We start from the raw sequence: 20,394 nt of genomic DNA on the forward strand, positions 1-20,394 counted from the left end.
TTACTGGAAATGGGCTGTTCTCCCAAGGAGTTCTTTTTCTCCACAAATGAAAAATTAGAAATGAACTATCCATGGAAAAAGACATCATGAAACATCAGGAAGCAACTGGTAGTATCAGGCACAAGTACAAGCTTCTGAAATACTTATTTTGCTTGTTTTGTTGGTTTTAAATAACAGGAAGAGCACACAGGTGTAAAATTGCTGAAGTACAAAGATGTTAAACTATGAACATGAACTCTGAACTTCCTCCACCAACCTTATTTCTGCTCTCCTCTCCTCCCCTCCTGTTCAGTTAGGTGAAATCTCACACATATCTATTTCCTTTGTCAGCTTTGCAAGATTCCATTATAATCAGATGTTACCGCAAGTTCACAGTACTTGCATCTGACAAATGCAATCAGACTCTATTACTGTTGGAGTGAATTATTTCACATAACTAAAACTACATCTTCACTGAGTTCTATGGCAGTGTCAGAATGTTGCTCTTAAAATACACTTGAGCATTTCAACAGAGCAGCATGTATCTGCGTGCATGATCACAACTAGTCACTTTCAGCTCATCTCCACGCACACAGAGGGGCATAATCCATGTTTCACAAACTTGCAGCTTGTATGTTTATATTTTCTACAGAGAATACAGTATGTCATTCAAAATATGGTAAGCATGGAGATACTTGGGGTATTTTAAATGGAAAACCATACATGAATCAATTCACCCATCAATTTACCTTATGTTATTACTTCATAGGTTAAAAGGTGTTCGTTTTTTTTCTCCCCAAGATGCAAGAATGGCACATGCACAGAAACGTCTGATTCTACTAACAAATGATAAATAACTGTACCCTTAGGAATAAATGCGACTGAGAAACACAATGAAGAGCTATCACTTTCATGACCCCCACTGAAAATGGAGAACTCATGAACTTAAAGAGAAGGGTATCTGGAAATAAAAGGACAAGCAAGAGGTTAAGCCTCATTAAAAACCTCCCCGTTAGAGATACGAAAGGAAAACTTTATCATTGCCCTCTGGAGAACATTGCTTTACCGCTTCAGGCTAAGAACTCTTCATTTGAAAAGTGATCTTTCACCAGCAAGCTTAAAATACGTGGGTTGCTAACTCAGGCAGCTAATCCAGAGTCAAGAACATCAGAGTTTGGGCCTTGCTAAAGAAAGAAAGAAAGAAAGAAAGAAAAAACCAACCAACCAACCCACAACAAAACCAAACCAATTAAAAAAACAAAACAAAACAACAACAACAAACTCCCCCTCCCAAAATAAACCCCATCAACCACCACAAAAACTAGAGTATAAAAGGCAGAGTTGTAATGTATCCATAAAATCATTATTAATGGAGTAGCCTTAATAAAATACTGACTAGATTAGTAAAACAGAATTTACTTCAACCTTAATAGAGCCCAACAGTCACTCTGCAATTCACATAAAATAATGGAGCAGATGCTTTGCTCTTCATAACTTCAAATTAGACAAAATTAAACCCAGGATGATGTCCAGACAGCTTATGGATATCTCCAAAGATGGAGACTCCACAGCCTCTCTGGTCAAATTCTGCCAGGACTCAGGGATTGCCACAGTAAAATAAGTGTTTCCCAATGTTCAGATGGAACCTCCTGTGCTTCAGCTATACCTACTGCCTGTGGTCCTGTTACTGGGCACCACTGAGAAGAGCCTGGCTCCATCCTCTTTGCCCTCTCCCTTCAGGTTTTTCTACACACTGGGAAGTTCTTCCCTGAGCCTTCCCTTCTCCAGGCTGAATAGTCCCAGCTCTTCCAGCATTTCCTCACAGGAATGATGCTCCAGTCCCTTCATCATCTTCATGGCCCTTTGTTGGGCTCTCTTCAATATATCCATGTCTCTCTTGTACTGGGAAGCCCAGAAATGGATGCAAGACTCCAGGCATAACCTCATTAGTGCAGAGCAGAAGGGAAGGATAACCTCCCTCAACCTGCTGCCAATACTTCAGGGGTTGTTTCTCCCTCTGGCGTATCTGCCACTCTACACAATTTGGTGTAGTCTCCAAACTTGCTGAGGATACAGTCTTCCCCATCATCTAGATCATTAATGAAGCTGTTAAACAGGACTGGACCTGGCATTGACCCCTGAGGTACACTAGTTACTGGCCTCCAACTAGACTTGATGCCACTGACAACCAGCCTGTGGGCCCAGCTGTTCAGCCAGTTTTCAATCCACTTCACTGCTTCTCCAGCCCACACATCAACAGCTTCTCTACGATGACCTTATGGGAGACAGTGTTAAAAGGCCTTCCTGAAGTCCAGGCAGACAATATCCACTGCTCTTCCCTTGTCTACCAAGCCAGTCATTTAATCATAGAAGGTTATCAAGCTGGTCAAGCATGACTTGCCCTTGGTGAATCCAAGCTGACTACTCCTGATGATTTTCTTGCCCTTCATGTGCTTGGAAATGCTCAGCTGCTCCATCACCTTCTGAGGTATTGAGGTGAGGCTGATCAGCCTATAGTTCCCTGGGTCAGACTTCTTGCTCTTCCTGAAGACAGTAGTGACATCTGCTTTCCTTCAGGCTTCAAGTGCTTCTTCCAGTCACCATGATCGACCAAAGATTTTTTGAGAGTGGCCTTGCAATGATATAAACCAGCTCCTTCTGCACTCATGGGTGCATCCTGTGTATATCCAGTTCGCTTAAGTATTCCCTGATCTCTTAAGTGATCCTCTTCCACCAAGGTTACATCTTCCTTGCTCCAGCCTTTCCTCCTGGTCTCTAGGACCTTGGATTCCTGAATCTCAGTCTTGCTAGTAAAGACTGAGAAAGAAGACATTCAGTAGCTCAGCCTTTTCCATGTCCTGCATAACCAAGTCCCCAATCTCACTGAGCAATGGGCCCACATTTCCCCCGCATCTTGCTTTGTTACTTATGTACTTATAAGAAAGAAGCCCTTCTTGTCATCTTTGATATCCCTAAACCATGGTTGATATATTGGTTGGAGGGAGTGAAAAAAAGACCACGCAGTCAGACATTAAAACATATCCAAACAATAATTCAATTAAATACTAAACAAAATAATAATCCTCAAGATGCTGAAAACATGGTTCTTCCTTCTTCTATACTTTGTAACTCAGGGTAACTGTCCCTCAAATATAGGAGGGAAAACACGTGGTGCAACTAAGCCCTTCTTATAGCTCTCAAACCTGTCTCTAGCTAGATCTGACCTTCATCAAAGGTATCGAGAAAACTTCATGGGAACAAAAAGTGCAACTCTTCTTGTGACATAAATTCCCAGTGAAGCATAACCAGACCTAGTTTAGAAAGTTACAGCCGACTGCAAGGGCAGAGCACTTCAGGACACAAAGTTAAACACACATGGTATCCTTTTTAAAAAATCCATTAAAAAAATAAACAGAAAAAACAGTTATCCAAATGTGACATCAGCCAGAATTCCTAAATGAATGAAAGATGAGAAAGGTCTCCATCTATATGCAGACATATATCTAGACAAACACTACAAATACACTTCCAAATACATCCATAATCATATTGACCTACATAAATACTGCATGGTCTGCATTCACCAACATCGTATCTATTCTGATAACTGTGTCTGTGCTCTGCAGCTGTCTGCCGACTCAAGTTCTGTAGCCTGCCATGCTTTTTGAAACATATGCCAGACCCTACGTGCTTGCTCCAAGGTTCCCAGCACTGTCCAGAACAGGCTACCTGTAGGAACTGACGAGAAATGCAGTGTTGTATGACTCCTCCGTGAACAAGGGGGTTCAGTTCTCATCCTTGAGCCTGTTGGCACAAACATGAAGCCCTAACTTAAACCCCCTCCATGCAAGCAGCTCAAAAATCATACGCAAGGTTCCAGCAGGGACAAGCTAACCAGAAAGGTCAGAGCCATCCGTTTTCATTCAGGGTTTTCCCAAACATAAACACACATGCACTGGAGTCCGACATGCTGTGTGAGCAGAGCAGGCAAGCAACACACATGCAAGCTGGTTCCCCACACAAGGGCTGCAGGGTCCATCTACTCATATGCACTGGGCGTCTGCCCAGCCACCTGGTTGAAGCCACTAGCATTACTAAGCTTAGAGATACTGAGAAACTCTACAAAAACATTCTTTTTCATCTCAGCAAAATTCCTAAGTAGACAAAGAAAATAACAGAAGAAAGACGGATTACTGGTAGTCCTGATCGAGATACTAGTGACTGAAAGTAACCTTATAAACATAACTTGATATGCAATTTGAGCTGATAAAAACTCATTATTTTCCAAACACTTATTTTTCCCAAAAATGATTTGAGATAAAAATTGTCATTATAACCATGGTAAAGCCTAGATTCATGTGATTACTTATTGAAAAGATATGTTAAACAGCAAAAAAAAAAAAAAAAAATCAGTGAGAAAACACTTTCTACCTGAATTTTATTTTTCCTGTGTTTGTATTTAAAACAATTCACCATGGATGGAACATGTGCAGAAGAAGCTCCAGAGAGACATCTTCATTTGATGCATGGAAAATTCATATTTAGTTTACACAGACTACTTTCAGACTCTACCTGTTTCACACTGACAGTAAGGATAGGTTTCTTATCATGCAACTTCCACAAGCTTATGCACGAATTTCAAAGACAGTAGAACAGGTTCAGCAGCAAGAAAGATTCACTTCAACCTAACTTTAAAAAACTCATAAGTTCAAGCAAGAAATGAAGCATGAAATAGTTAACCTTGAGACTGCATTTATCAGCTCTGTACTACGCAGACTGTTATTTAGTATTTTATCTAGGCCCAAATCAAAAGCAGCAATGGGTTAGCTCTGGGAGTAACATGAAGTATAGCAATCATCTTCATTAAACCCTCTAAGAAAGAAATAAATTCTTTACAACTGACAAGGTTGAAAGATCACTGTATAGCATTGCCTTTTCTATGCAAGACAGCTCAAGTCCTCAAGTTTCATGAGAATCTAAACCTGATCCTTTTGCAGGCATTTCCTTCTTTTCAGCAGATTAGTTTTTAGTAGGGCATTGAGCTAATAGTTTTTAACATTTCCTTGATGCAATAGTTTTATAATCCTATTACCTCTTCCTACTAGAAAAAACAAAAAACCAAAACCAACCACCAACTGCACTGAGAAATGAAGCCACAGGCTATTAAAAAAAAAAAAGAAACCCAGTCATCAGACAAACACCCTTTCCACTCCACTTTCCACCACATCTTCACAATTTCAAGCCAAATCAATCAAGTGCATTAAACCACTCACTGCTGCAACATCCCTCCTTCCCATAGAAGTTACTCCAAGAAGTGTGAAAAGTGCTACGCAACCGGCATAAAGAGAAACCCACGCCATAAAGAGACCTGTTACCTTTCACATGCTGCAGGAAAGAGTCCACTCAAAAAAACCCTAAGAGGGTCCCTAGTGCCATCCTGCACACCCATCCCTCTGCTCCTGTCCCAGCCCATGACAACAGACAGATTCTCTCCTGTCCTCCTGGTGCAGCAGAACCAACACTGAGGCACTCGGGCATCTCTCGGCAGAGCACTGTGCCAGAAGCCTTTGCTCCTAAAAGCAAACCACAATTTCTGTCAAAACCCTTATTTGGAGATTTTTAAGGTTAGAGATGCCATTCTTCCTACACGGATCAAGCTGCCCTTTTGTCCCTACCCTCAGAGAAGTCCAGGTGCTCCCACTGCACTGCCCTCCGTTATTGCCCAGACATACCTGCTGATGACAGTGCAGCACAAACAGAAGTGTGTATTTTATGCAAGGGTCTTCCAACCAGCCTAGCTTACTGACCAGTCTATCAGCCTTGCAGAATCAGCAGGATGTAAACAACAGAGGTGTCCCTTTGCCATCTTGCCCATCAGGGGCCCTCCCAGGCTACCGGGACAGCAGCACCGCAGTGTCAGCCACGTTGGCGAGCCCCAGTACGGCACACAGCTGTCAGGAAGAGTTTTACTGCCAATCTATCTAAGCCTCCTCCTTAGCTGCTATATATTAAGCTGACAAACACACTTCCTTCCCTAGAATCGCACCTACATTAGAGGAATTTATGAGCTCACCTGTGTCAGGAAACAGGTGTGATTTTCTCATGTTTCCAGTCAACATACAGATTATGACAAAACACCCTAGAAAGGGCTGAGGACTCAGGGTATGTGGTTAAAGTAGATTGTATTAGAGGTGGGGAGAGAAAGGATAGCTACAGCCCCATGACAAGTGTTAATTTCCTGTAACTCAAACCTATTTTAACTCTTTGTGCAACATGTACAATCCAAGCTGGCATATACTTCAAAGCTTCCCCAAGAGCCCATGCATACAAACGTTGTATTTATTATTAGGACTACACAAGAGTTTTGGGGAAAAAAAACTTCCTTGTTTCAGACAGTAGTGTGGAAAAAAACCTGTAGGACTACTGTGTGTTTCAACTGGTCAGCCACAAAAAAATAAAACCAGCCTGGATCTCAACTGTCAATGTCTCTCCTTCCTCATCGCTCCAGTCCCTAAACTGTACTTTCCCTGCACCACCACCAGCTCTCATGCAAACATGGGGAGGTGAGCGGTATTTCTAGCAACCTTCTGCCTAACCTTCCCATTGAAGAATGTCAGAAGACCTGGTAAAAGTACCTCCAGAAAAACAGTACTTCAGCTTTCAGTTTAATAAGAATAATTATTTTAGAAGGATGATAATACATTTCCAGGCAATACCCGGTAACTGTCTCAAACCAGACAATTTTAAAGAGGAAATGTACAAGTTAGAAAGCAACAAACCAATGTGCATTTATGGGGCCTGATCAGAATAACAGCTGTTGCCAGCTAAAACATTCCAGTTGTGCGGAGAATACAAACAGATGTGCTGGCTCCACACTCTTTTCTTGCTATTTATTACTTGATAACTGCTTGATAGTCACTGCAAAAGAAGAAAAGTACTGGCAGCTCCAAATCCCTGAACTATGAATTAAAAAAGACAAATAATATGTAACACACCAGAAAATAACCTTGATATTTATCTTACGTAACTTACTGTCTCCATGCGTGTGGGCATCATGGAGGAAGCAATTGCAACAGATATAAATTAGGAAAAGCTTGACAAGCAAATACAAAAAGAACTTAACAGCAGAAAAGGACTGAAAGAGGACCCTCCACACATCTTTAACTCTGACATGCAGGAAGGAGAATAGCAGCATCTCACCTATCCCTAACAGGGATGCCATTGTTCTTTCACCCAATATTACCGCAACTAGGGAGTGCTATTCCTCTGTTCAAACCTGCATTGGTGTATGATCAAAGAGCTGAACAACTTGCTCCACAGGGAACACACTGGACAAAAGCAGCAGCCCCTGAGCACTGGTCTGCATGAAGTCTGCTGTCCTTTGGATGTGTGCCATTGATCTCCTGGCTGGCAGATACCCACCCAGTCACTCCCTCACTTCCCCCCTTCCCTACAAGACATGGAGAGACAATAAGATGAAAAACCTCGTGGATCAAGATAAAGACAAGGAGATCACTTACCAGTTACCATCATAGGCAAGACAGACTCAACTTTGCGAAAAATCAATTTATTGCCAATTAAAAATAGAGTAGGACAGTCAGCGACAAGAACCTATAATGCTCTACACCACTCCTTTCTTCCTAGGCTCAACCTCACTCCTTCATTCCCACCTCCTCTAATCCCCACCCCACAACAGTGCAGCAGGCTGGGGAACGGTGGTCAGTCCATAACAGCTCCACTCCATCACTCCTTCCTCCTCACATTTTTTCCCCTGCTCCAGTGTGAGTCTGTCCCATGGGGCAACAGCCCTTCACAACCTGGTTCTAGTACGGGTCCCTTCCACATGCCACAGTTCCTGTCTGAAAATCTGCTCCTGCATGGGCTCCTCTCCACAGGTTGCAGCCCCTTCAGGGGGCATTCAACTGCTGCGGTATGGGGTCCTCCACAGGCTGCAGGGTGGGATATCAGTGAGTGTCTCCTCCCCTCCTCTCCTACCTTGGTGCTCGCAGAGCTGTTTCTTTCTTTCTTTTTTCTTTCCCTCTTGCTCTCTCCTTTCTCATTGCTGCTGCACAGCATTTTGCCTTTTCTTACACACAATTTCCCCAAGGTACCACAAGATGGGCTAGTGGGCTCAGCCTTGGCCAGTGGCGGGTCTGTTTTGGAGCTGGCTAGAACTGGCTGTGTTCAGCACAGGCGCAGCCCCTGGCCACTCCTGCACCACCATCCCTGCTGCCAATACCATGCCACCTACACTCAATACAGCATTTCATTAGCTGAAGTGAAATACTGACTTAAAAGTGGTTTAAAAGATTCAGCATGTTGCTTGAGATATATGGCTTTTTAATGATTACCCATACCTGTTTTCCGAGAACATGGGCCATTTTCTGACTACTAGTACACCCAGGTGACAGTTTCCACCCTGTACCTCCAGCCACAGCTTGCACCCATGAGCTATACCCATGGGCTTCATTGTCCTCTGCTGACGTCCAAAATTCTAACTACACACTTCTACCACCTCAGATTAACTGACTGACACTTGTTGACTGTTCACCTAGACCAGGAGTGTCAAACTCATTTTAAACGGAGGCCACATCAGCCTCATGGCTGCCTTCAAAGGGCCGAATGTAATTTTAGGACTGTATAAACGTAGGAGTAGTTACATTTATACAGTCCTAAAATTGCATTTGGCCCTTTGAAGGCAATCACGAGGCTGACTTGGCCACCAGTGAAAATTAATTTGATATCCCTGCTACATGGCATAACTATTCTGCTATAGCTACACAAACCCATCTTCAGGTAGACAAACCTGAGGCAACAGTTTCACCCATGCAGAAGAAATTTCAGTTGACATTTTCATTTAATACAGGACCCTTGAGGAATCTTGGCTTTAGCGCCACTCTTGTTCCAGTGTTTTACATTTATCTCAAATATTAGGTAGTGGATACACAGCTACTTTTAACATTTCCAGACAACTTAGCGAGCAAGCAGCAGACATTTTTGCCACATTTCACTTACAGAACAGAGGCCCAACTCCTGGCAAATACTCAATGCCTAAAACATCACACTAAGATGTCCGAGACTACCAAAGGAAAAGCTTATGGTTTAGTTACTAAACAAGTACAGAGCCTTTGTTGCAAATGACACATCATTACCAAGCACAGGCCAATCGAGCAGGTGCTCCTCCAATACTCCAGCAGAGTTTTCACTTTCCTGAGATATAACAAACTCTGATTTTTATGCTAGGAAATGCAATTTAATGTCTCCAGGCCAAGAAAAACATTTATGAATGGCCTCTCTTGTTACACAACCACAGCCGAGCCACTGACCTCATTGTAAAAGACACAGCACTGTCAGGCTGAGTGAAGTCAAAGAGACGAGCAAGGCACCAGCAAACAGTACTAGCACAGCCTGTAACTACCTAACTGCTTACCACGGAAATATCTTTTAAAGAAACACAACATATTTTTAAAACACCTTCCCTTCAAGGTTAGTGGAATATCTTGAAAAAGCACATGATAAAACAGATTATTGTCAACACAAGAATCTCATGTATAATGGAAAGCTAAAGTCATGATTCAACTCAACAATATCCCATCTTTTTCTGGCAGCTGCTGCCTTGCTGGAGTGGTATCAGTCAGTATGGATGCCAGATGTCAGAGACTTTGCCCTTTTGGCCAGAAATGTGATGAGGTTTTTTTGTCAATTCCCCACTTACCTCCTGTACAAAAAATAATATCTGAGAAAAACACTACATTACAACAGCGCACATTTTTATTTCAGCTTTAAGTACTTCACAATACATTTTTAAACCAAAGTGTCAACTGCAGATAGATAACGCAATACTGGACAGAGGCTGGAGTAAGTATAGACCTGTGGCTACTTAACACATTTTTAATGTTCAGTTTACAAGTATCTATGAACAAAGTTGTAAAAAAATGAAAACTAATAAGTTGTACATGTATTATGAAAGCATAGGTAAAACCAGAATTCCATTATTTGTTTCTCATGGAGGTACTTCAACTTGAGAACTGCACTAATCACATTCCAGTTGAAGCTTCCTTAGGCATGAACAGATTTCACTTTTTTTTTTTTAACATTTTTACAGTCTTATCTCAGTAAGGATTACAAATTGTCAGTGCCCAGTGCAAAGACATCTGTCAAGAAACTGTGTAGACAGCATGACTTTGTTAAGCTATTAAATGATTTTCAATCAATCTGCAGACGGATTTTTATGCAGGAAGAAAGCTTCAAACATACAATTTAAGAGGTCTCACATCCTTTGAAGTGTTATGGCCTAGAATAGTGTTTGACATAATTCAAAACTGTTCCAACAATTCTAGTTCAACCTAGCAACAAGCAATTTTAGAGTTACTTCCATGAGCATTTAATTAAAAAATAACCCTGAAAATCAGGATACTATTAAACTCTTTGAACAAGCGGCTCAGTAAAATTTTGAGCAGTGGGAGATTGTGCATGACTCTTCCTAAAAATTGTTAAATTGTTCCTGTCCCTCAACAACCTCCTCCTCACTCAAACAGCCTCAGGGCTCTATCTCTTTCGGGGGGGGGGGTGGGGGGGTGGAAACAGAGAAGGTGAGGGGGATGATACTTAACTTGGAAGCAGACCAGGGGAAAGTATCTACTTTCCAGCCCTTCACTTCTCATTACTGTGTAAGTTATATTAACCTCTCCCCATCTCACTAACGAATACTATTAGCTGCAAGAGTTCAGAAGTAAACTGCAGGACTGAAGACTGAGGGGAACACCAGATTAGCACTGCAGATGCCCCAGCAACATTGGATCCTAACATTTTCCTGTTATTTATCATAGAATCATTTCAGCTGGAAGAGACCCTCAGGATTGAGTCCAACCATAACCTAACCTAACTCTAGCACTAAACCATGTCCCTAAGAACCTCGACTAATCGCTTTTTAAACACCTCCAGGGACGGTGGCTCCACCACTTCCCTGGACAGCCTGTTCCAATGCCTGATAATCTGTTTAATGAAGAATTTTTTTCTTAATATCCAATCTAAACCTCCCCTGGTGCAGCTTAAGGCCATTTACTCTTGCCCTATCACCTGCTGCTAGGCAGAAGAGACCAATACCCTCCATGCCACAGCCTCCTTTAAGGTAGTTGTAGACAGCGATAAGGTCTCCCCTCAGTCTCCTTTTCTCCAGGCTGAACAGCCCCAGTTCCCTCAGCTGCTCCTCATCAGACTTGTGCTCCAGATCCCTCACCAGCTTTGTTGCCCTCTGAACTCTCTCTAGTACCTCAATGTCTTTATTATAACGAGGGGCCCAAAACTGAACACAGTATTATAATTGTACACATTTAGAATCATCATGATACCTGTTTAAAAGGATTATTTGAATTATAATGCATGACAACTTTATCCCACAATTCACTACCTGACAAATACTACCCACTTGTTGCACTCAGCAGCAGCACTGTATATATGCTAAAAATATTTAAGGACACAAAGATAACACAACGATAGCTGTAAGACATGTTACTGTAGGTATGCCAAAGCACTTTCAACAGGAAAAACAAAACAAAAGTGAGGCACAACACTTAAAAAATAAACCTAAATATGGTAAAAACTACAAAGAAAAAAGTGATGGACACGCTCTCACATTGTTTACAAAATTTTCGAAGTCCCATTTATACACAGCACAAAAAACACAGCCTCTGAAGCAAAAAACGGCTAGCACATTTGCACCTGCTGGGTGCCTTCTGGACTACGTATTTGCCTAAACAAGCAAGTTTTTCACTGAACTCTTGCATCAAAGCAGGCAGTAATTTGACCAGGCTTCAGAATCTCCAGGCACACCGCCTTCAAACTAGCAGACCCCAAGTTCACCAAACTCATTCTTACAACTTAAATTTAGGATCACATAATTAAAAAATAGAAATCAAGTACCCATCAACTTCTATTTTTTCCTACATATTATTCAAAAAAGAATGTGGCAACTCAAATCAGAGAGAAAAAGAAAATCCCTAAGCCTTCCAAAGTTGAAGTAACGAATTTCTAACTTCCAACTGAAAAGTATTTGTGAAAATGAAATATCAGCTGTTACAAAGATGACAAGGAAATACCTACATAAATCAAAAACATAATTAATCATACTTAAGAAAGTGTTTATCAAGAAAACTCATTTTCAGTAACGGGATCTTGGATGAAAGGTGATATACTTCACAGTGTTAAAGAAATGTTCATGAAACATTATCTAAATTGAATAGTGACAGAGAAAAATACAAAAAACTGAAGACATGTTTTTTGGTATTCTAAATTTAATCAGAGTACTTGCAATTAATGAGAGAAGACTTACAGAATCATCACTGAGTCGCAGAAAAAAAAATCTCAGGAGAAAGAGCATCTCACGTAACTACCAACCTTACTGATAAAAAGTGTAAATATTTACAGTTAAAGAACGTGAACAGATCATAAAGTTTCTTTGTTCTGTTTTATTTTTTTATTGCTAGCCATCTCAATGACATCAAACTTTCACCTTCCTTTTCTCTAATCCTCTCTGTTGAAAACTGAGCTCTTCCAAACTGACTCAGCTGTCCCTTGGGAATTTCCTTAGCTGTTAAGTGAAAGGGTAGAAAGAATGTTAAATTGACAAGAGATCTTCATTGTTAACTCTTTGACACAAGCACGTATTAGTAAGAAATCAAACACACATATTCTCCTTTCTGACTATTATTACCACAGTGCTGTGAAAATCTTAAGTCTACAAAGTCTCCAGTCATGTCAGAGCCACATCTGTCCAAGTACTCCAGCCAGTAGCCCATTTCTGCATCCCCTCCATACCTGCAAACAAATTTCCATCAGCACTAGCCCACCTGGGGCATTTTCATCAAATGAGGGCTCCCATGAACCTCTGCAAGTCTCCTCTCAAGCATCCTGATCACTTTTGGCTCCTCCAAAATAATATCTAGAACGAGTCAAGAAGCCTATATCTCATCAGTGAGAAAATTTCAGTTAACAGCATCACTTGCCTGTGCTCCAGTTTCTCCACGTGTGAAACGGAGAAAATAATAACAGGTACTTTATTTACTTTTCCATAAAACCACTGAAAAGCTCTGGGTAAAGTGAAAATACCAGTGCACTATCTCTGTCCTTCTGACTTGTGATCTCTGAGCCTGACACAGTAAATACTTCCACCTGGTACATAACTTTTAGATATGCAACTGTTCCAAATTATCTCAGCAACACTACACTGGAATGGAAGTATGTTCCAGTGGACTTATTTGCAGGATCACATCCTCAAGTCCTGCCTTTGATATTCACGAGACATCACTGCAGAGGGATTCCCTGCATATACAGGGGACTGCCGAAAAGTAAAGGGGCACATGAGGCGAAGCAAAGTTCCCTCCATGCAGCAGACGCTCAGTGTGTGAGGCACAGACAAGCAAACCCCCTTCGCTCTTTTCGCTAAGGCTTTAAAACTGAAACACCGTCCTTAAGTTTGCTATCCCCACTACTCACTTCCACCCTTTCACCCCTCCCTCCACAATTTAACCCAGTCCCAAAACCCCGCTCTCTCCCGCACTCCCACTCTCGCCACCGCAGCGCAGTTCCCCTCCACCCGCTCCCCTGCTCATTTCAACCCAAGCCCGTACTTACGGGGCCCACGCCTGAGGGCGCACACAGCCCGGGCACCTCTCCCGCCACGGGGCCCCAGGGACACTCAGCCCCGCTGCCACAGCGCGCCCCTGCCCAACCGGCGGCTCTTGCCAACCACCGCCCCCGCGCGCAGGCGCCCTGCCCTCACCGCCCCGCTCCGCCCAGCAGCTGCCGCGGCGGCTGAGGAGGGAGTAAAGGGAGCAGGGCGGGGAAAAGCGAGGGGCGGGATGGAGGTGAGGTGGTCCCCTCCTTCCTGAAGGGGACGGTCCTTACAGGCCGGCCGCGCTGCGTAGCGCGGCGGAACCGCCTCCGCAGACCTCAGCGTGCCACCGCCAACCATAGAGCGCGGGGATAGTGCGGTCGCCCCCAGTCACGGAGACCATCCCGCCGCAGGGATAGAGCAACCCCGCGGTGGCCGTCGTTGTGTCCCTCCCCAGAATCATAGAATGTTAGGGATTGAAAGGGACCTCAGCAGATCATTTAGTCCAATCCCCCTGCCGGAGCAGGAACACCTAGATGAGGTTACGCAGGAATGTGTCCAGGCGGGTTTTGAATGTCTCCAGAGAAGGAGACTCCACAACCTCCCTGGGCAGCCTGTCCCAGTGTCTGTCACTCTCACTGAGAAGTTTATTCTCAAATTTAAGTGGAACCTTCTGTGTTCCAGTTTGAAACCATTACCCCTTGTCCTACCATTGGTTGTGTAAGGAACATTTAATGAAGAACTGTTGTTTTTACATAACTGAGGACTTGGCACCTAACCCTAGCAGGGGGGAAGGACTGAGAGACATCGGACTATGAATCCTTAATGTAATACACAGTCTCTTCCTGGAATATATACTGATACCTGTATACATACCAATACCTGTATTGATAAGTTAATTTAGGGGGAAGTGTAGCCAAAGTACCAGGAATCCATATCTTAAATAGACTCATAAGGGGAAGGGTATTGTGTGCGGCGGGATAGTTTGTAAACCCTGCAGTATCCAACCAATGGGGAACACGGGAGGGAAATTGCGGCCGGGATTTTGGAGAAATATAAGCAGGGGCTTTTTGCCCTATTAGGTGTGCCTACCTTTAGGTAGAACACCCAGTCTTGCAAAATCGTTATTAAAATATGCTTTGCCAAGAGATCCTGCCTGGGCCTATTATATTTGCAAAAGAATTGTTTCCTACAGTTGTCACCGAGAAGAGCCTGGCTCCATCCTCGTGACACTCACCTTTTACATATTTGTAAGCATTAATAAGGTCACCCCTCAGTCTCCTCTAAACTAAAGAGACCCAGCTCCCCCAGCCTTTCCTCATACGGGAGATGCTCCACTCCCTTAATCATCTTTGTTGCCCTGCACTGGACTCTCTCCAGCAGCTCCCTGTCCTTCTTGAACTGAGGGGCCCAGAACTGGACACAATATTCCAGATATGGTCTCACCAGGGCAGAGTAGAGGGGAAGGCGAACCTCTCTTGACCTGCTAACAAGCCCCCTTCTAATACACCCCAAGATGCCATTGGCCTTCTTGGCCACCTGGGCACAGTGCTGGCTCATGGTCATCCTGCTGTCCAGCAGGACCCCCAGGTCCCTTTCCCCTACATTGCTCTCCAATAGATATTCCCCAACTTATACTTCTCGGCGGGGATGGGCATAGCGGGCCACACTCGCTTGTTTGCTTTAGGATTTCAGCTCAAACTCATAAGGCTTAACTTGAGTGACACAGGTTGGTTGGTGGCGGCGGCTCAGCGTGCCCGTGGGGTGCGTGGCTGGGTGCCAGAGCTCTGCCCAGCCTTTCCGGCTGTGGGAATGCAGGTGCACCTGGCTCTTTTTGGACCTGCAGAAGAGTTTCAAGGGGCTGTGGGCACCACAGCATTTGCACTGCTGGTACTCATCAAAAGTTGAAAGTTTACCTTCCTCTCAAAATGTATTTAGCACTTCAGCAAAATTAGATGGGGCTTGGGAGGAGTTCTTAGAATCTCCAAAATCAGAATTTAAGATACACGTTTCCAAACCCCAATTGCTCAGGAAAGAGAAAGGTGTTGCCCTTGCTTAATCTTAAGTGGAACCACAAAAGGGTTTTTTGTGTCGAACTCTAGTAGAGTGGAAACAAAGCCATTTCAAGTGTGCATGCCCACATGCAGATGGCTGAAAATGTTTATCTGTTAATTAGTAAGTTTTCTTAACATTTGTAAAAAGCCTCAGAATCAAAGGTATTTTTGCCTGCAATACAAATTAGATCACCTTTTGGATTGGCTAAAATTCATATTGCTATAATGTAACATTTGCTCTTTCTCCAGGGAAAGGTTTCCAGTGTAACTGCCCAGCTGCAAAAACCAAACAATTTAAAAATATTATTTGGTCAAAATATCAAAGCCATTTCATTGACAATAGCAAGACAAGCAAAAGGGGGGCAGAAGGGATGACTATGGTGCTGTCCTGCTGAGCCTACCTGGCTCTAGGGTAAGGCTGAATACTTGCCCATCAGGAACTGGAATACTCCACCCAGACCTTATGAAGTTACACCCAAGAGGAATCTGCTGTCAAGCCTTCAAGAAAAAGGCAACATTTGTCTGTTTTTATGGTGAGAAACTACTTCTGTTAGAAGAACTAGAGAGGAGAAAACCTCTGTTTAAAAGTGTAAGAGATTGAAGGAAGCAAAATGTTGCAAATGTTTTTGCAAGGAAGTATAGCCTCCCCTAAAACTGTCAGAAATTAGATCTAAGAGAGACTGAAGGATAATCCTAAATTCCTTCTGTTTGTAAATAGTGAAGGATATTGATAATCCAAAATTTAAAAAAGTATGAGTAGTTGTCCAGTAAAAACTGTGTGAATGACCCCTTTTCTAATGGTATCAGTCACACCTGTTGATAGTTTTAGTTTGGTTTCATAATCACAGAATCACAGAATGTTAGGGATTGGAAGGGACCTCAAAGGATCATCTAGTCCAATCCCCCCACTGGAGCAGGAACACCTAGATGAGGTTACACGGGAATGTGTCCAGGAGGGTTTTGAATGTCTCCAGAGTAGGAGACTCCACAACCTCCCTGGGCAGCCTGTTCCAGTGCTCTCTCACCCTCACTGTGAAGAAGTTTCTTCTCAAATTTAAATGGAACCTCCGGTGTTCCAGTTTGTATCCACTGCCCCTTGTCCTATCATTGGTTGTCACCAAGAAGATCCTGGCTCCATCCTCATGACACTCAGCCTTTATATATTTATAAACATTAATGAGGCCGCCCCTCAGTCTCCTCCAAGCTAAAGAGACTCAGTTCCTTCAGCCTTTCATTGTGTAACTCTTAAATCCAGATACTACTTGCTGATTGTAATAAAAATTGCCAAAGCGGCATCCGTCTCAAAGATAGTAAGTTTCTGTTAGTGCTGTGAGAATTAGAGCTATAGATACAGGAATCACTCTGCTCAGAGAGTAACATTCATCATTGTCTGACCCAGCTGAGTGTGTATTGGCGTTATCCAACTTGTCAGTCCACATGCTTATTGCAGATTTAATCATCGTCTGTCTGTCCCAATGCACACAGCCAATCACATTCTCGCTCCTCCTACAGGTCAATGAAGGTAAAGCACAAGGTACCTCTGCATGTTTTCCTCCACAAGTGTTCTTATCTGGCAAATTTAGCATTTGTCAAACTTTCTTTAATCAGGTTTCTTTCTGCTCCACTAAATGTTATGCTTGTTGTAAGAAATAAGACCCTCTTATGAGAAAGGAGTCTGTATTGAGAAGGGTGCTGAGGTCTCCTTCAGTGATCTATCTTTAATATTTTATTAAGCAAAACCTTACATTTTCCCTTCCTCAAAAATTCACATTCTCCTAGGCGGGATCTTTAGCTCTTGATTTTAATCTCACTTGTGGAATATGGCAAGAACTGAACTTAAGCTATCCAGAATATCAGTCGTGTATCACTGAGCCCCACACCACATGCAAATATAGTACGATCTATTTTTTCCCACATGTCCCAGGGACTTGAGGTTTTCAAAGTGTAAAATGATATTTTTGAGATATTTGAAAAAGACTGAAGAACACTAGTTGTGGAAATTATGCCATCCAAGAAGTAATTATCTGTAAACTTAGTAGTGGGTATTTCACTGGAATGCTACATCTCCACTTTGGAGAAGAACACACAGTATATGGCATATTGAATAACATCACTATATTGAGGTGATGAACGGACAGTTTTTTTCCTGTTTGGGAAGAGGCAATGATATTAGACAGAAAGCCTAATACCTCATCAGTTTCCTTAGCACAGCATAAACAGTTTCCCTCAGAAATCAAATCTGTACCAGCAGGTTCTTAGTGCTACTAAAACATTACCAATGAAGCAATCTTGGATGTAGTTTATCTCAATACAGTGTCATAGAAATAGCAGAATTTCTGAGCAAAGAGAATCAGAACATGGGTCCTTTAGGTCTCTTTCTGGCAGTGTTGCTATCTGCTGCGCAGGGGTAGATTTTAAAGCCCCGCAGGTTAGTTTCCTAATCACATAGACATCAGTGACCTCAAGTGAAATAGTTGCCTAACAAGGTTGTAGAAGATGTACGGAAGCACCTTCTTCATGGACACAGGTACAAAGTTCATGTAGGAAGCTACTCCCTGCAGCAAGTGTGAAAGCAGCCTTTCTCTTTGTCTCTGTTCTTTAATCTCCCAGTTTAAACACAGGCCTTTTACACTGTAATCTTTTGGATGAAGGTTGTTTGCCTGGTGCAGTGTGGCACTGAAAAGTGAGCAACAGCAGTGACCCTTTCTTGCATGCAGATGTGATACAGAGGAACCTTTGGAAAGGAGATTTGACAGCTCTCTGATGAACTTAATGATAAAAATACAACACACTATAGATTTGCTACAAGGACCTTAGAAGATAAATGCAAAGTATTTCTGAAACAGCATTATCAAGGATAGATGGGAGTAAATTGTCCTGGGCTCATACTGTTTCCATGTAAGAACAAGAAAGGAAAAGATGAGACACCTAAGTCTCCATACCATTTCATTGAATTCTGTATGCATAACCATAAATAAGTATTATGCTAGGGAGGAGAGTGTGTAAACCTTAAAACGTTCAGAGTTGTTGTCAGGTCATTAGCCTAACTTTGACAAGTAACACAAAGCTGTTTGAGTCAAAATGCCTAGTAGCTATAAGATTCTTCTACATGTATCCAGACTTAAACTGGTGTTCAGATTTGTGGCCGAGAAGGAATTTCCCCCCAGCTGAATTGCCACAGACTTCTCCTACCTTACTGTGCTCTGCTGCACAGCTCCATCAACTAAGATCTCCTGAGCATATTTTGCACAAAGAGCAGCTTTCTATTAGAGATGGGGCCTCAGACTTTAGAAACACCTGGACTGAGTTTAAGAACATTTTATTTTTTGAAAGACTTCCCATTTTAGTTCATTTGGTTTGTTTGTTTGTTTTCTAGCTGATCTGGAACAATGAAACACTTTGGCAGATTTCCTAGCACAAGGTGTGTATTACAGAGGTGCAGACACAGTGACTATGGCTGCAGTCTGCTGGTACAGCTGGGATATCACTGCTCATCTCTGTGGCTACAGGGAGAAGGATGAGCAAAGTTGATGTGTGAGGGCAGTGGTCAGGCACATGTGGTCTGCTCAGAGTGCGGCAGCACGTAGACATGAAAATCATTTGAAGATGTTGTTGAAGCTGTAGGAAGGAAAGTGAATACATGAGGGACAGGCCCTCATCTGCTGACAGGGAATGAAGGAAAATTCTGTATCAGAAAGAAGCCCAACCAACACTGATATGCCAATGAGACTTTATCAGAGCCCCTTCCAGACCATTGTTTAAAAAGTAAAACAGAATAGAGGGGAGGGTTGGTCAGGCCTGCTCTGTGCCATTTATTATAGACTTACCAGGTTCTCAGGATAGAACTTTTAAGTGGTGCATCCCTATGCAGAATTGTCTACTTTTCACACACAATATTCTTTCTTTCCTCAATACTTCCTCTCCCTCTCTGGGAGAGTTTTCTTGTGATTGTGAAAGCTAATCGTTCAAAGAGATGCCTTTACACCAGTTCAGTTCCCCAGCTCTGAGCTAGCATCTTCAAGCTGGCCCAGAAGTCACTTGCTGAACGCTGCTCAAGAAAGCCTTGGGTTGGTTTGGTGTCAGCCACCGCCAACCTTTGATTATTTGCTGCCGCTTGGTGGCTATTGCAGACACTGCCCGATGTCCATTCCCCACCGCTCGCTCCTCACTGGGTCTTTCAGTGCCTGAGGCTGCCCCGAGTACCTGTGTGCACCTTCTCACATCTTCAGGTGGTCCAGGGCTTCTCCAGTTGGGCATCTGCATCACACCTCAGCTGAGCATGGCAATGGCGGCAGGACTTTTCAGCTGTTGATGTACAGTCGTGGGATTTGCTGGCTGTAATGAAGCAGATAATGACGCAGTTAATGACGATTCTTTTTTTTTTTTTTTTTTTTTTGGCATCTCACGATGCAAAAGGTGGAGCTTTCTGGATTTATTATTACCTGTGATTCTACAGCAACAAAAATGTTCTTGGTGCAACAAATAAGGAGACGGAGCATCACCCCCAGAGTCTCCTGCTTGGGTGTGCCCAGCGTCCCAGTGCTGTGCGGGTGTAAAACACCAACACAAAGGACAAACCAGCGGCGACACCGAGGCGGACGCCGCCACTAACGGGTCCCGGCAGCCCTGCTGCCACCACCAAGATGGCGGCGCAGCGCGGCCGCCCCGCCCCCGCGGCGCCCTTCCCTCCCTGGGCCGGCCGCGGCTCCACGGCCGCCGCGGTGGCTGCTGTTGCCGCCGCCGCCTGTC

The 20,394-nt window shown here is 43.2% G+C and overlaps 1 protein-coding gene across 5 annotated transcripts in view; it reads right to left on the reverse strand.

Moving 5' to 3' along the window:
* The window catches only part of B4GALT4 (beta-1,4-galactosyltransferase 4), a 41,001-nt gene that overhangs the window by 19,984 nt on the left and 623 nt on the right, over window positions 1-20,394 (reverse strand). Inside the window, exons 1-2 of one of the 5 annotated variants that reach the window (XM_065829210.2) lie at window positions 20,088-20,290; window positions 19,849-19,980 (exon numbers count right to left, since the gene is read on the reverse strand). The gene's annotated coding sequence lies outside the window, so the exon portion shown is untranslated. Of the gene's footprint in view, window positions 1-12,795; window positions 12,920-13,611; window positions 13,756-19,472; window positions 19,829-19,848; window positions 19,981-20,087; window positions 20,291-20,394 lie in introns of those variants that run through there. The other 4 variants (XM_071809373.1, XM_065829212.2, XM_065829215.2 and 1 more) reach the window with 4 other exon arrangements.

The sequence above is a fragment of the Patagioenas fasciata genome, chromosome 1 (assembly GCF_037038585.1).
Source record: "Patagioenas fasciata isolate bPatFas1 chromosome 1, bPatFas1.hap1, whole genome shotgun sequence".
Lineage (NCBI taxonomy): Eukaryota > Metazoa > Chordata > Aves > Columbiformes > Columbidae > Patagioenas > Patagioenas fasciata.